The sequence below is a fragment of the Trichosurus vulpecula genome, chromosome 2 (genome assembly GCF_011100635.1).
Source record: "Trichosurus vulpecula isolate mTriVul1 chromosome 2, mTriVul1.pri, whole genome shotgun sequence".
NCBI classification, from domain to species: Eukaryota; Metazoa; Chordata; class Mammalia; order Diprotodontia; family Phalangeridae; genus Trichosurus; species Trichosurus vulpecula.
The window spans coordinates 313187987-313201306 of record NC_050574.1 but is presented as its reverse complement, the minus strand read 5'-3'; the positions used below and the strand labels follow the sequence as shown (position 1 = coordinate 313201306).

Sequence of the window (13320 nt, the reverse complement as noted above, 5' to 3'; positions counted from 1 at the left end):
TCACCATCTGTTTTTTCATGAAAATATTATTTGCATATCGCTATTTCACAAATCAAGAAACCATGGTTTAAGGGACTAATATAACTTAGTGACACAGATCCAGTCCTCTTGATTCCTAAGTCTGGGGATATTTTTATTGCTTTCCATAGGATACATATTATTTTATAAGGTTACCAATAAACATAACCCTTGAAATATAAATCCTAATCTCAAAATCGTGTGACTAAGAACAGGACCTAAGAAAGTGAAAACTGATGTCTTCCTGGGAGCCAGAAGAGTAAGAGTAGGAGGTGTAAAGGGTTGTTGAAACAAGCAAGCATAAAAAAAGCCTAAAGAGGAAGAAAGGTATTCTCACTCACCTAAGAGGGAATCTAGAGGATAGGGATTAAAAACACATTTGAATTTTAGACCACAGAATTGGCAATGCCCCTGGAAACCCAAGCATATTATATATATAATGAGCTGCTAAGAATGCAATACTTCTCTTGCTAAATCTAGAGTTACAGTAGGCCTTACTTTAATTAAAACTAAGTTTGTTATTAAAATTACACATGCTCAAGTGTAACAACTGCCACCTAATTGCAAGATCTCAGTAGGGGTTTCTATAATCAGAATTTAAAGTAATATCTCCGACTTCCAGCACCTTTCAAAAAAGAGGCTTAGAGATCTTTAGCAACATTAATTAATGTCACTCCAGGAGGTATAGAGCATGTAGGTTTTGAAGTCTCTGTCAAAATTTGGGAACTTTTCCAAAAGAGAATGTGAGCCATCAGAAATCCAATGCATGTACGTGTATACATGCATGTGGTGTGTGTGTGTGTGTGTGTGTGTGTGTGTGTGTATGTGTGTGTGTGTGTGTGTCTGCAGGGCATGACAGATTCCAAGGCTTTTGGATTCACAATCCTGGACTATCTCCATTGGGCTTACAAAATGCTTTCCTGATAACAACCTTGTAAGGTATAAAGAGCAAGAATTATTGTTTATATTTAGAAGAGAATGCTGGAGTCAAAAATCATACAGTTTCTAAGTTGTAAGTGACCTCAATGTCTATATAGTCTTGCCTATATCTGAATGACAATGCCCTCTACAATGTACCTGACAGGTCATTGTCCAGTCTCTAAGTGAAGACCTCTGAGGACCACAACTCACAGAGCTCACCTGATGTGTCCAATGTGACCTTCAGCATGTCACTTACCTTCCCAGGGCTTCAGTTTTATCATTTATAAAATGAGGGGGTTGGACCATGTGGCTTCTCGTGTCCCTTTTAGCTCTATTTCTAGAACCATCTGAACATATCATTTTCCTCCAACTTTACCTCTTTGCAATTCCACCCATGGCTCCTATGCCAGAAGGAGGATAAGAAGTATATTCCATTTTCCATTTGACAGCCCTTCAAATACTTGAAAACAGTTATCATGTGACTCCTAAATCTTCTATTCTTCATGCTAAGCATCCCCAGTTCCTTTAATCTATATGCATATGACTTAATCTCAAGGCCCATTACCATTCTGGTCACCCTCCTCAGAACATTCCCCACCTTATCATTGTCCTTTCTGAAATCAGAGTGTCCTAGAACAAAACAAGATCCCCCAGAGGTAATCAGGTAATCTGACAAAGGAAGGAAAGAAGGAAGGAAGGAAGGAAGGAAGGAAGGAAGGAAGGAAGGAAGGAAGGAAGGAAGGAAGGAAGGAAGCATTTATTAAACACCTACTATGTGTCAGACACTGTGCTAAGCATTTTACAGATATTATCTCATTTGATCCTCACAACATCTCTGGGAGTAAAGTATTGTTATGATATCTACATTTTGCAGTTGAGAAAAATTAAGCCTACAGAAGTTAAGTGACTTGCCCAGGGTCACACAGCTAGCAAACATCTAAGGCCAGATTTGAATTCAGGTCTACCCGACTCCAAGACTAGCAGTCTATTCATTGTGCCACAAAGCTGCCTCTGTCCGGAATCTATTAAAAGTTGGGAGCAAATTATTAGAATGAGTGGTAGAGATTTTCTAATAGGAAGAGTTAGATATCTGTTTTGAGACTATAGTCTTTGACATCAAGACCATAACTTTTAAAGGTTGGGTTATATAATAAATAGAGCAATGAGCTGAGAATCCTTATGGAGGCCTAGCTCATTCTATCTTCTACTACTAGCTAGTTGTGTGGCCTTGTCCAGGCCAAGGTCAAATACCCAGTAAGCTCACTAGGCATGTGCTGAAGGGTCCCTAAAGTTAGTGGAAACAAAGAGGCTAGCCTGAAGCCTTTCCTTGCTAGAAAGGCAATTCCTCTTTTATGGCCTGAGGAATTAAGAGGCCAATTGAGTATGAACCTCTGAGAGGCAACTCTTTCCTCCATTCCTGCCCTATAACCCAGACACACTCATTATCGGGGAAAAACATCTAACCAGTGAGAGCTCATGGAGGCTAGTTACAAGGGGACTAACTATGTAAATTGTCTTCGAAATTCTTAATAAGAGCCATGACTAGGAAGGAAGATAGGAATGTACTGTTTCCTTGGTTCCACAAGATACTTCTAGCAGCTTTAGAGGACCCAGGAAAGATTATCATTGTCCAAATGGGAAGGAGGAAAGAGAAAAGGAACAGAAAATTAGACAGTTTTTCAGTGCCTATGGGGCCACAGAGTTCTTAATATAGGCAGTTTATAAACTTTTCTGTACCCCAGTTTCCTTACCAATAGAATGGGGGCAATTCCTTTCCTGCCCTCACAGGGTTGTTGTAAAGTTTCCCTGAGATCATGGATAGGATCATGAATGTGATCATCTGAAAGCATGAAGCACAAAAGGCAGCAAGAGTATTGGACTTAGAGCTAGGAGAGGCTTGGGTTTGAATACTTCCCAGTGGGGTAACTATTAACAAATCACTTAACCTTTATGAACCTTGGTGTGATCATCCGTAAAATGGGAATAAAATAGCTGGAGTACCTACTTCACATAGTCAGTGAAGATCAAATAAGGTAATGGATACAAAGTGCTTCCCAAACTTTAAAGTGCTCTGTAAATTATAGGTTTTTAAAGGTCTCCAGAGAAATGCCATGCAACCTGTTTCTGCCCTGTGTGTTTAGCCTTTTATTCAGTGATTTGAATAAAGATGTAAAGGGCATCCTTATCTGCAGATGACATGAAGTTTGGAAGGACAGGTAGCACACTGGATGACAGTCAAGACAAAAAAAGAACTTAACAGGTCAAATCAAATCAGATGAAATTTAATAGAGGTCAATGGAAAGTCTTGCACTTGGATTTTTAAAAGTCAACTTTGTAAGTACAAGGTATGGCTGGATAAAAGTGAATCTGAAAAAGATCAAACTCAATATGGCAGCCAAAAGAGCTAGTGTTGTCTCTGAAGCTGCCTTAAGAGACATTTGGTATTATAGGAGGGGGTTTTTGAGGGGGAAGGGGAAGGGAGGAGTTAGGTGACTTGCCCAGGGTCACACAGCCAGTAAGTGTCTGAGGCCAGATTTGAACTCAGGTCCTCCCGACTCCAAGGCCAGTGCTCTATCCACTTTGCCACCTAGCTGCCCCTGGTATATAGGACTCTGAAAATCAGCATGAATACCAGACTGAGAGTTAGCATGGGGTTCAGGTCCTACCTCTGTGGCACACCAGAGCTGTGACCCTGGACAGGTCATTTAGCCACAGAATCCTTCCACCCTACCCCCCTCAAATAAACTTTCTAGGACTAAAAGTTGCAGAATAATTGTCAATTTGAGTAAAAAGGTGGGAACACCTCTCAGTGCCCCCAGAAAATTCTCTAAAAATAAAAGTTCCAGAATACTTGCCAACCAGCAATTCCTTACTACAGCTGGGAAGCTAGATGGCACGGTGGATAGAGTACTGGGTCTGGAGTGAAAAGCCTGAGTTTAAATCTGGCTTCAGACCCTGCCTAGCTGTGTGACCCTGGGCTGTAGTAAGGAATTGCCTCATTATAAAATGGGTAATAAGTTAATAATTGTTAAGTGCTTAATACGGTACCTGGTACATAGTAGACACAAAAAATCTTTGTTCCCTTCCCCTAATATTCTTCCCTTATGAATGAGCTCTTTATGCCAATTAAACCATAGGTACAGATCAAAAAAAAAAAAAAGTCGAGGGCTAAGAAGTTGATAATAACTTCCCTTATCAGTCAACATCTGGGGTGTGACCTTCAGTTCCAGATACAACTTTCTAGGAAGGACATTGATTAGATGGAAAATGTTCAATAGATGGCAACCACAATGGTGAAGGGTCTTGAGTTCATGGCATAGAAGAATAGGCTGAATGAACTGAGGATGGTTAGCCTGGAGAAGAGAAAGATAGGTTGACATGATTGCTGTCTTCAAGTGTTTGAAAGAACTGACAAACTTGTTCCCCTCGGCCCCAAAAGGCAAAATCGGGAACAGTGGGTGGAAGGTGAAAAGAGGAAATTTTAAGTAAGGAAAAACATCCTCCCAAAAGGAATTTCCACGTAGTAGACTGAGGTATTTTGGGAGACAGAATTCCACTTCCTGGAAAGTTCAAAAGTCAAAGCTGGATGAAGTTTAAACTTCAGGTTCCCAAAAACCCCTAAGCTATAAGACACAGCTAGGTCCCAACTAGCACAAATAATGAAATCCCATGAAGTGGTCCCCTGTATTCAAATTTGTATTATTTGAAGTCATAATCATGTAAAGTTTGGTCATTGGTTCCTGCAGTACAAATTAAAATAATTCAACCACTTTATAGGATTCATTATTCACACTAATCAAGGCCTTGCTATATCCAAATTTCTTTAAACAACTTCCTTCCCCACTCTGACCCTCTAAAATGAGTTATTATCTAGTTATTTGGCTCTGGAATGTTGTTGCTAAGGCAATGTTTGGATGAGATGCCACAACACTGTGAGTGAAGTGGTCTAATGACTTTCAATGTTATCTTTAAGAAATTGGGTCAAGATTCCCAGAGTCCAGACTAGAGCTCCCACCCCAGTCATTGTCTACAGGAAACTTACCAACAACCAACATCATTTCTCAGAACTCTGGGGGGATTGATTGTCTGTGGAGCAGAAGGAGTTTCAGATTTTCACAAGAGTAATCCTTACTCATTCACCCTTCTTCAAGTGTGGATGTTGCCCTCTTCAAGATAAATCTGCTGAATCCTCACATACCTCCCCACTGACAGCCTTTAAGCAAAATAGCACTTACGTAACCACTGCATCGCCAGCCAACAAACTCCACAAAACAATCCCATCAGCTAACCAGAACCACAAATGTGTTTCCACCATATGCTGGCTTTTTACCTCCCTAAAGGGAAAGGGTATCGGTGGAAGAAAGTCATCTACTGTATTCATCTCCTTTAGTAGCAATCAATACTTTAGTGGCCATCCAAAGCAGCATCACTGCCCTGGACAATCTTTGGAGCCTATACAGGGAGAAGACTCCAGTCTCTTGGAATAATAGTCTCTCCCAGGCCTAATTAGCCCTGAAAAGAAGCCATCAGTGCTATAGGAGGAGTTGATGGTCACCACCCAAAGGTGCTTTGTGAATGTGCCAGATGCCAAGAATACAAAGGGAAGAAAAATTGATCGCCACTGCCCTCAAAAGGCTTGCTTTATTTAGGGGCAAGCCTGTGAGTGATGTTTGAGCCTGGGAGGGGGATTTTTGGTACTCTTCCCCATACAGCAGAGAGATAAAGATTTATACATTCTACCTCTTCCCTGAATTTATGATTTGTAACATCATTCTGTCCTTAATTATATGCTTTCTTGAGCTGTTTCCCAATCCCTTCATGTGATAAATCCATAACTGGTTTCCCCAACTAAACACTTGACCAGCACTTCTCAAACTGTTTAGTCTGTGGACTCCTTTGTACTCTTAAAAATTATTGATACCCCACCCAAAGATCTTTTGTTTATGTGGCCTTTATCTACCAATATTTGCCTAATTAGACATCAAAATGTCAGTATTATTAATAAAAACAGTTTTGACCTTGCAGACCACCCAAAAGGGTCTCAGGGACCTCAAGGGTACTCAGACCACACTTTGAGAACTCCTGCTCATGACTGTCACCTGAGGGAAGGGATTGAGTCTTATCTTTTCAATAAGGTTTATCCTTTAAGCACTATCTGAGCCATAGTTCTTAACATAGGACTGGGCACATAGTAGGAATGCAGGGAATTCATTTTGATTGACTGATCAAAGTCACTGATCAAAGTTGAAACTCCTTCTGTTTGGGATTTTCCAAGAAGCACATAAGCTTCGGTGACAGATTGGCCAGCTCCTGAAATCCCTCAGTCAGCAACATCTGCCTCCTGGCAGCTTCCCAAGCCCAGTGGCCTGTTATGCTTTGATAGTTTGGCCTGCTTGAATTAAGGCATTCCCTGGATCCTATGATCTTCTAACGGAGGCTGTGAGTTGTAAATAGAAGAGAATGATAATTCTGTTCAAGGTCACAGTGCTAAATAGCAATATGCTTCTTAGATCTAAGGGCTGGTAGTGAGAGAAGTCAACATTCAGCATTCAACAAACAGTTATGAGCATCGTGTCAGGCACCAGGTGCTAGAGGAGGAACAAAGACAACTAAGACCCATCTCGACTTTCAAACTCAGTGAAGAAGATAATAGATGAATCACAAATAATACAATGAGCAGTATGCCCAATATATGCTCCAGCTATCTAGTTAGGAGGCAGGAAAATGTGTAGGGAAAAGTGAGAAAAGTGGGGGAAATGTTGACCTAAAGCCCAGAGAAGGAAGTGAAAAGAATGCATTTGGTGCCCTTCAATAGGAGTGACATGGTGCTTAACAAATGCATGTTGGTGTTCACTGATTGCTCTTTGGGTACTGAAAGGTCTGATGGGAGTGATTGTTGAGTCACTTCTCAATGATATGAGAAGGACTGGGAAGGACTCGAGGCGTAAGCTGGGAATGGAAACAGGCAAATACCCTGATTTTCTAAAAAGGGAAGAGAATTTGATCTACATCCTCTAGATCAGTGAGATTGACTTTTGTTCCTGGGGGAAAAAAATCTAGTATTTATTAGTAAAGAAATAATTAGTGAACATCTAGGAAGGAGAGCCGTGATTGCAAAGACTTTGCATAGTTTCATCAAAAAACAGGATGTCCATCATTTTATCTGGGCGTGTTAAATCCAGAATTTGTTTTTAATCAACAGGTCACGCTAGACTATTTTTATACCTGTTTTTTACAGGGTTACTAAGCTGGTAGATCAAAGGAATGCCTTATATGTAGTTTTCTTTAGCAAAGAGTTTGATGAAGTATTCCCCATATTACTCCTGTGGATAAGAGAGAAAAGTGAGGACTAAATGAAAATATAATTGGATTGAGGACATGTTGAATGTCCAGATCCATGAAACAATCCTTGATTATTCAATCTAGCATCTAAGCGGTACAGTGGAGAGAGGACCAAGCCTAGAGTCAGGAAGACTTGAGTTCAAATGTAGCCTCAGATATTTTTTAGCTGTTTGACCCTGAGTAAGTCACTTAATCTCTATTTGCCTCAGTTTCTTCATCTATAAAATGAAGTTAATAATAGCACCTACCTCCAAGGAAGGGTTGCCTTGAGGATCAAGTGAGAGAATGATTGTAAAGAACTTGGTGCATTGCCTGCCACATATAAACAATATGTAAATGTTAGCTATAAGCATTATTATCATCAACATTACTTATAATATTGATATAATACAGGGTATTCCTAAAGTCTGGACACAGAAGCAAAAAAGCATATTTTCAAGAAATGAAACGAATGACATTTTCAACAACATTTTATTTAATGGGAATATTAACAAATAACATCTTCAATATGATTTCCATCATTTGTGATGCAAAGGTTGATGCGCTTTGCAAGATTCACGTAAACTCAATGCAATAACTCCACATTGCCATCAATTTTAGCACATTCAGTCTTTATTCATTTATGCAGTCAATCAAATGTGTTGCATCTGTGATTTTCATTGAGTATACCTTCTCCTTTAGCATACCTCCGAAAAAGAAGTTGCTGAACAACAGAGTCTTCGGTGAAACGGTTAATGAGAAGCTAATGAGATTTCCTATGTGTCCAGACTTTAGGAACACCCTGTATAATAATAACATAACAATAAGTACATCTTCAGTACGTGGAGCACTCCAGAGACCTGTGCCCAGCTCCATGCTAACGAACATTTTTATCAGTGACTTGGATAACAGCACTGACAACATGCTTATCAATTTTGCAGATGGCATGAGACTGAGAAGGTTAATAAATATGCTGAATGATAGAACCAAGATCCGAAAAGATCTTGACCTGCTACAATATGAGACTGAGTCTACTGAGATGAAATCTGATAGTGATAAATGTAAGATCTTTTTCTGTTTTGTTCTGCTTATTGTCAGCCTCTTCAATGACAGGGGCTACAGGAGTGTTCCATCGCACCTGGAAGAACATGAAGTCTTAAACTTAGGTTGGAAAAATTGACTTCAATAGTGCAAGAAGAGGGAGATGTGGTTAGGCAGCAATTTGAAAAGATCTGAGGGCTGGCAAAACACTCACTCTAACCCCCTCCTCCAGAGGTACTCAAAACAGCAGCTGAAAGACTATCCTTCAGGAATGTAATAGTCAAGATTCCTGCATTAGATCAGAGGTTAGCCTAGACAGCCCAAATTCTCTCCAAATAGAAGGGTCAATGATTCTAAGCAAATATCTTGTTTTTCCCATCAGTTTATAAACTCTTGGACAGTAAGAATAAATCCTTCTTTTTCTGTAGCCACAGAGGGAGCACGTCTGGAGTGGAGCAGAAAAAGCTCATTTGTCTCCCTCTCCCCCCCCAAAAAAAAATCCTGCTAAAAAGCCTAGCTTAGGACTATGTGTTTAGTAAACAGGTATTTTAATGAAAACTTAATGAATGAACGAATGAATGAATTGCAAGACCCACCAAATAAAATATACCCTTTGTGCCAGAATGAGCTAATTCACCATTTTTGCCATCAAGGAGTTCACAATCTAGCTATATGAAAGCACTATGTAAATGTTAGCTATTATTATTATTATTAATGCTGTTGTTATAGATGTCATTAAGACAAGGGGGTTCAGTAAACAGAGCTCTGGGCCTGGAGTCAGAAAGACCTAAATTCATATCCTGCATCAGACTCTTACTAGATGAGTGACCCAAGGCAAATTATTTAACCTCTGCCTCAATATCCCCATCTGTAAAATAGAGATAATAATAGCACCTAACTTCCAGAGTTGTTGTGAGGATCAAATAAGATAGTATTTTTTAAGCACTAAGCACAATGCCTGGCAAATAGCATTAATTTAATAAATGCTTGTTTCCTTCCTTTTGTTTTTAAGGGAACAGAATGAACCCACATACTCAAAAAATCCAATATGGTTCTGATACCAAAACCAGGAAGAGCAAAAACAAAGAAAGAAAACTTTGTACCAATTTCTCTAATGAATATTGATGCAAAAAAATTTAAACAAAATACTAGAAAGGAATATATCACAAAGATCATACATAATGAGTAGGTGTTATTTATACCCAGAATGTAGGGCTTATTCAATATTAGGAACACTATCAGCATAACTGATCATATCAATAAGAAAAACAATAAAAACCATATAATTATATCAATATGTCCAGAAAAGGCTTTTGACAAAACACAATGCTCATTCCTACTAAAAACACTAGAAAGCATTGTTTTCTTCTAAGTTTGTGTCTTGATCTTCCTTGTCACCATAGTAGTTTTTTGTGTACAAGTACTGTTTTTGCTGTTTGCTCACTTTTCCAGTCTATTTCTTGAATTTTAACTTTATGTTAAAGCTGGGATCTGCTTGGTTGGAGGCAGGGGAGGGGGTGGCACTGCCTCAAGTTTCAGATTTTTTGTGCTGCTGTTTTCAGAGCTAGTTCTGAGAGTCTGTAGGTTTTTGATATTTCCAGTGTGGTATAATCCAAGGAAAAGTGTGGTCAATGCTCTACTGGCCTATGCTCTGGTTTTTACTCAGGAAGAGACCTTGCTCCTCTGCAGCTGCATGTGCTAGCACTCCTCTTAGCTCTGGAATTGTGACCAGGCCCACTATTCCCCTGTGGCTACAAGTGCTCCTCTTCACCCTGGAACTGAGAACTTAAACTCCATATGGGCCATGCAACAGGGTGCTGCACTGAGTGGCATCAAAGTGTCCCCTGTGATCTCTCTCTGATTAGTTGTCTGACTCCCTTACCATCTCTGGCTGAGATCTTCCAAAGAGACTGCTGCTGCTATCACAGCCACCTCCAAGCCCTACTGGTGGTGTTGCTGCTGCCTCCAAAGTCCACTGGTGGTGTTGCTCTAGGCCAGTCTCAATCTCAGTGTCACAGACTTCTTCTGAGAACTCTTAAGTTGTCTTGGGCTGGGAAAACATCTTGCCTTGACCTTTTGTGGGCCCTGCCACTCCAGAATTCTATTTGAGGCATTCTTTTTAAGTTGTTTGGAGGGGACTGTTGGGAGAATTCAGCTGAGTTTCGCCTCCACTCTGCTATCTTTCTTGGTTGTTTGGCAGCCTGTGAACAACCACCATTCATGTCCCCATTACCTTCTCTGTGACACTAATGTTTAATTTTTCAATGAGTATAGTTTCCCATGACTTGCCTTGATACAAAACCATCATTACTGGTATTAAAAAGAGGAGCCAATGTTTTTTAAGATTGACTTTTGTTGCTCTTTCCCTTCTCTCAAGATGGTGGACAAAAAGCCCCCAAAGGAACCAAAGGAAAAGAAGTTCAAAAAAGGAAAAAAAAAAGAGAACGAAAAGGAAAAAAAAAGAAAACGAAAAGGAAGATGTGGCTGAAAAGGTGGTGAAAAAGCCTCAAAAGCACTGCAGTCGGAACCCAGTCCTGGCCTGAGGGGTTGGTAGATACTCCAGGTCTGCAATGTATTCCTGGAGAGCCATCTACAAGTGGAAGTATGCTGCACCAAAAACCCAAATTGAAAGGAAAAAGAAAGAGAAGGTGCCTGCTACTATCTCAAAGCCAGTTGATGGTGATAAGAATGGAGGAACCCTCGTGGTAAAGATTGCAAAATGCCTCAGTATTACTGACTGAGGATGTGCCTAGAAAGCTGCTAAGTCATGGCAAAAAGCCCTTCAGCCAGCATATGAGGAGACTTGGAGCTAGCATCAAGCCAGGCACCGTTCTGATCATGCTCACTGGCCACTGCAGGGGCAAGCAAGTGGTTTTCCTGAAGCAGCTGACTAGTGGTTTGCTACTGGTGACTGGACCTCTGACCATCAATTGTGTTCCTCTGAGAAGGACCCATCAGAAATTGGTCATTGCCACCTCTACCAAGGTTAACCTTTCAGGTGTAAAAATTCCAAATCATCTTACTGATGCTTACTTCAAGAAGAAGAGGCTCTGTAAACCTAGCCACCAAGAAGGAGAGATTTTTGACACAGAAAAAGAGAAATACGAGATTACAGAGCAGCGCAAGGCTGATCAGAAAACAGCGGACTCTCAGATCCTGCCCCAAATCAAGAAAATTCCTCAGCTCCGTGGCTACCTGCTCTCTGTATTCTCTCTCTCTCCAATGGAGTTTATCCTCACAAACTAGTGTTTTAAATGCTTTCCAGAGAACTCATTAAAATATTTGGAATAGCTAAAAAAGAAAAAAGATTGACCTTTGTTTCTAAGAGAAGCTTGGAAATCATAAACAACTAGAAAACAGGAGCAAAACTGATATCCTTCTTACTGTAAGCACCATCGAAATTCAGAGACAAGAAAGATATTTATGGTAGGTGCTCAATAGAAGCTTGATTGAATAATTGATTGATTGAGCCAACGTTGATTTGAAAAGACAAACAAACACTACAGAACAAATAGAAGTTTCACGGGTAGACGCACACTTTGGAAAAGGCTTTCTTGAATGAGGACATGGGTGCACATGGATGAGCCCAGAAACTTTCCCCACTCTCTTCCAGACCACTTCCTGTGGCCACAGAGCATCTCATTGTTGAGTTACAAAATAGTCCAGTTCTGCAAATTATATAGAAAAATAAACCAAAAAAAAACCCATGAAGCAGAACCATGTAGGAAGAAGGAAAAGAACTATGCTTGCAATTTAAAGACTATGCACCTCTCTCACCATGATTGATACTTTCCCATTGACATTGGAGAGACAGTATGTACCTGAACAAGCTTTCCACTAGGCCCTCTTGGAGCAGGAGAAAGGAACAAGATTGCCACCTTCCAGCCTGTACCCTTCCCCAAACATCTCCAGAGACAAGAAAATCTCACTGTTCCTTCACTATTTAATCACATCTGAGGGGTAATGCTATTGGCTCAAGTTCTAACACACAGATTCTACTCTCAGAGGACTTCTTGAGAAAGCATTAAAATATTTGGAAGGAAGTATAGGGCTGCTGCTTTCAGAAGATTCCAGCTATTTGTGGGCCGTTAGCACCAGCTTCTCAGATCATCACAACCTCACACTGGCCTGGATCCACTGAATCATGTTTAAAAATATTTCTCCTTCACTGGACCAGCTCCTACCACCACCAGGAAGTCCAAACTTTTATTCTCAAACATGAGAAGAGCTGAGCTTAAAAATGGCAAAGAAAGTGTTTCTGCCTTCAAGGCCTTATGTAACCTGGTCCACTTTGTCTTATCTAATTTCTCATAACTCCCTGATACACCCTATCTCCTCTGACCAGTGCTGTGTGCCTCACTAGGAATCTGAGCACCTGAGGCAAATATAGCTGAGATAAAAGATGGGTTGGGAAAGTGAGAAGAGCCTAACTAAGGCTGCAGGCAATCCGGGAGGAAGGCATTCTACCCTCCTACCCAGAAGAGAATCCTTTCCTACCCTTAGGAGTTGGTGGAGTTGGGTGGGGAGGGAATATGTGGTCTGGGATGCCATGGTGGCAGGACCTTGGAAGTAGTGACACAAGAGTGGCTGTGCCTTTCTTTCAGCAATCCAGCCACACGTGATATAGCATATAACCATGAGGCAAGGCCTAAGGATGGTGGTCACTGTGTGCATGGAGCCCTGCCTCATCCCCCTGCCCTAAGACATTGGCATTCTGGAACAAAATCCTATTCACTCCAAGCTAATTATACCTCTGCTAGACTGTAAGACTCAAGAAAAGTTCTCAAAGAGTCAGCGCTCAAACATGAGATGAGCTGAACTCAAAAATGGCAAAGAAAGAGTATCTGCCTTCATGGCCTTACATAACCTGGTTCACTTTATCTTATCGAATCTAATTTCCCATAACTCTCTAATACACACTATCTCCTCCAGCCAGGCAGGGCCTCTCACTGGACCCAGAATACAGCATGTTCACAACCTCCTCTGTGCTTTAGCTCAAGATAGGAACATAGATTTAGA

General features: G+C 40.6%; 1 pseudogene; it reads left to right on the top strand.

Moving 5' to 3' along the window:
* Positions 1-8182: 8182 nt before the first annotated feature.
* LOC118837086 overlaps positions 8183-13320 on the top strand; it is a 51201-nt pseudogene continuing 46063 nt past the window's right edge.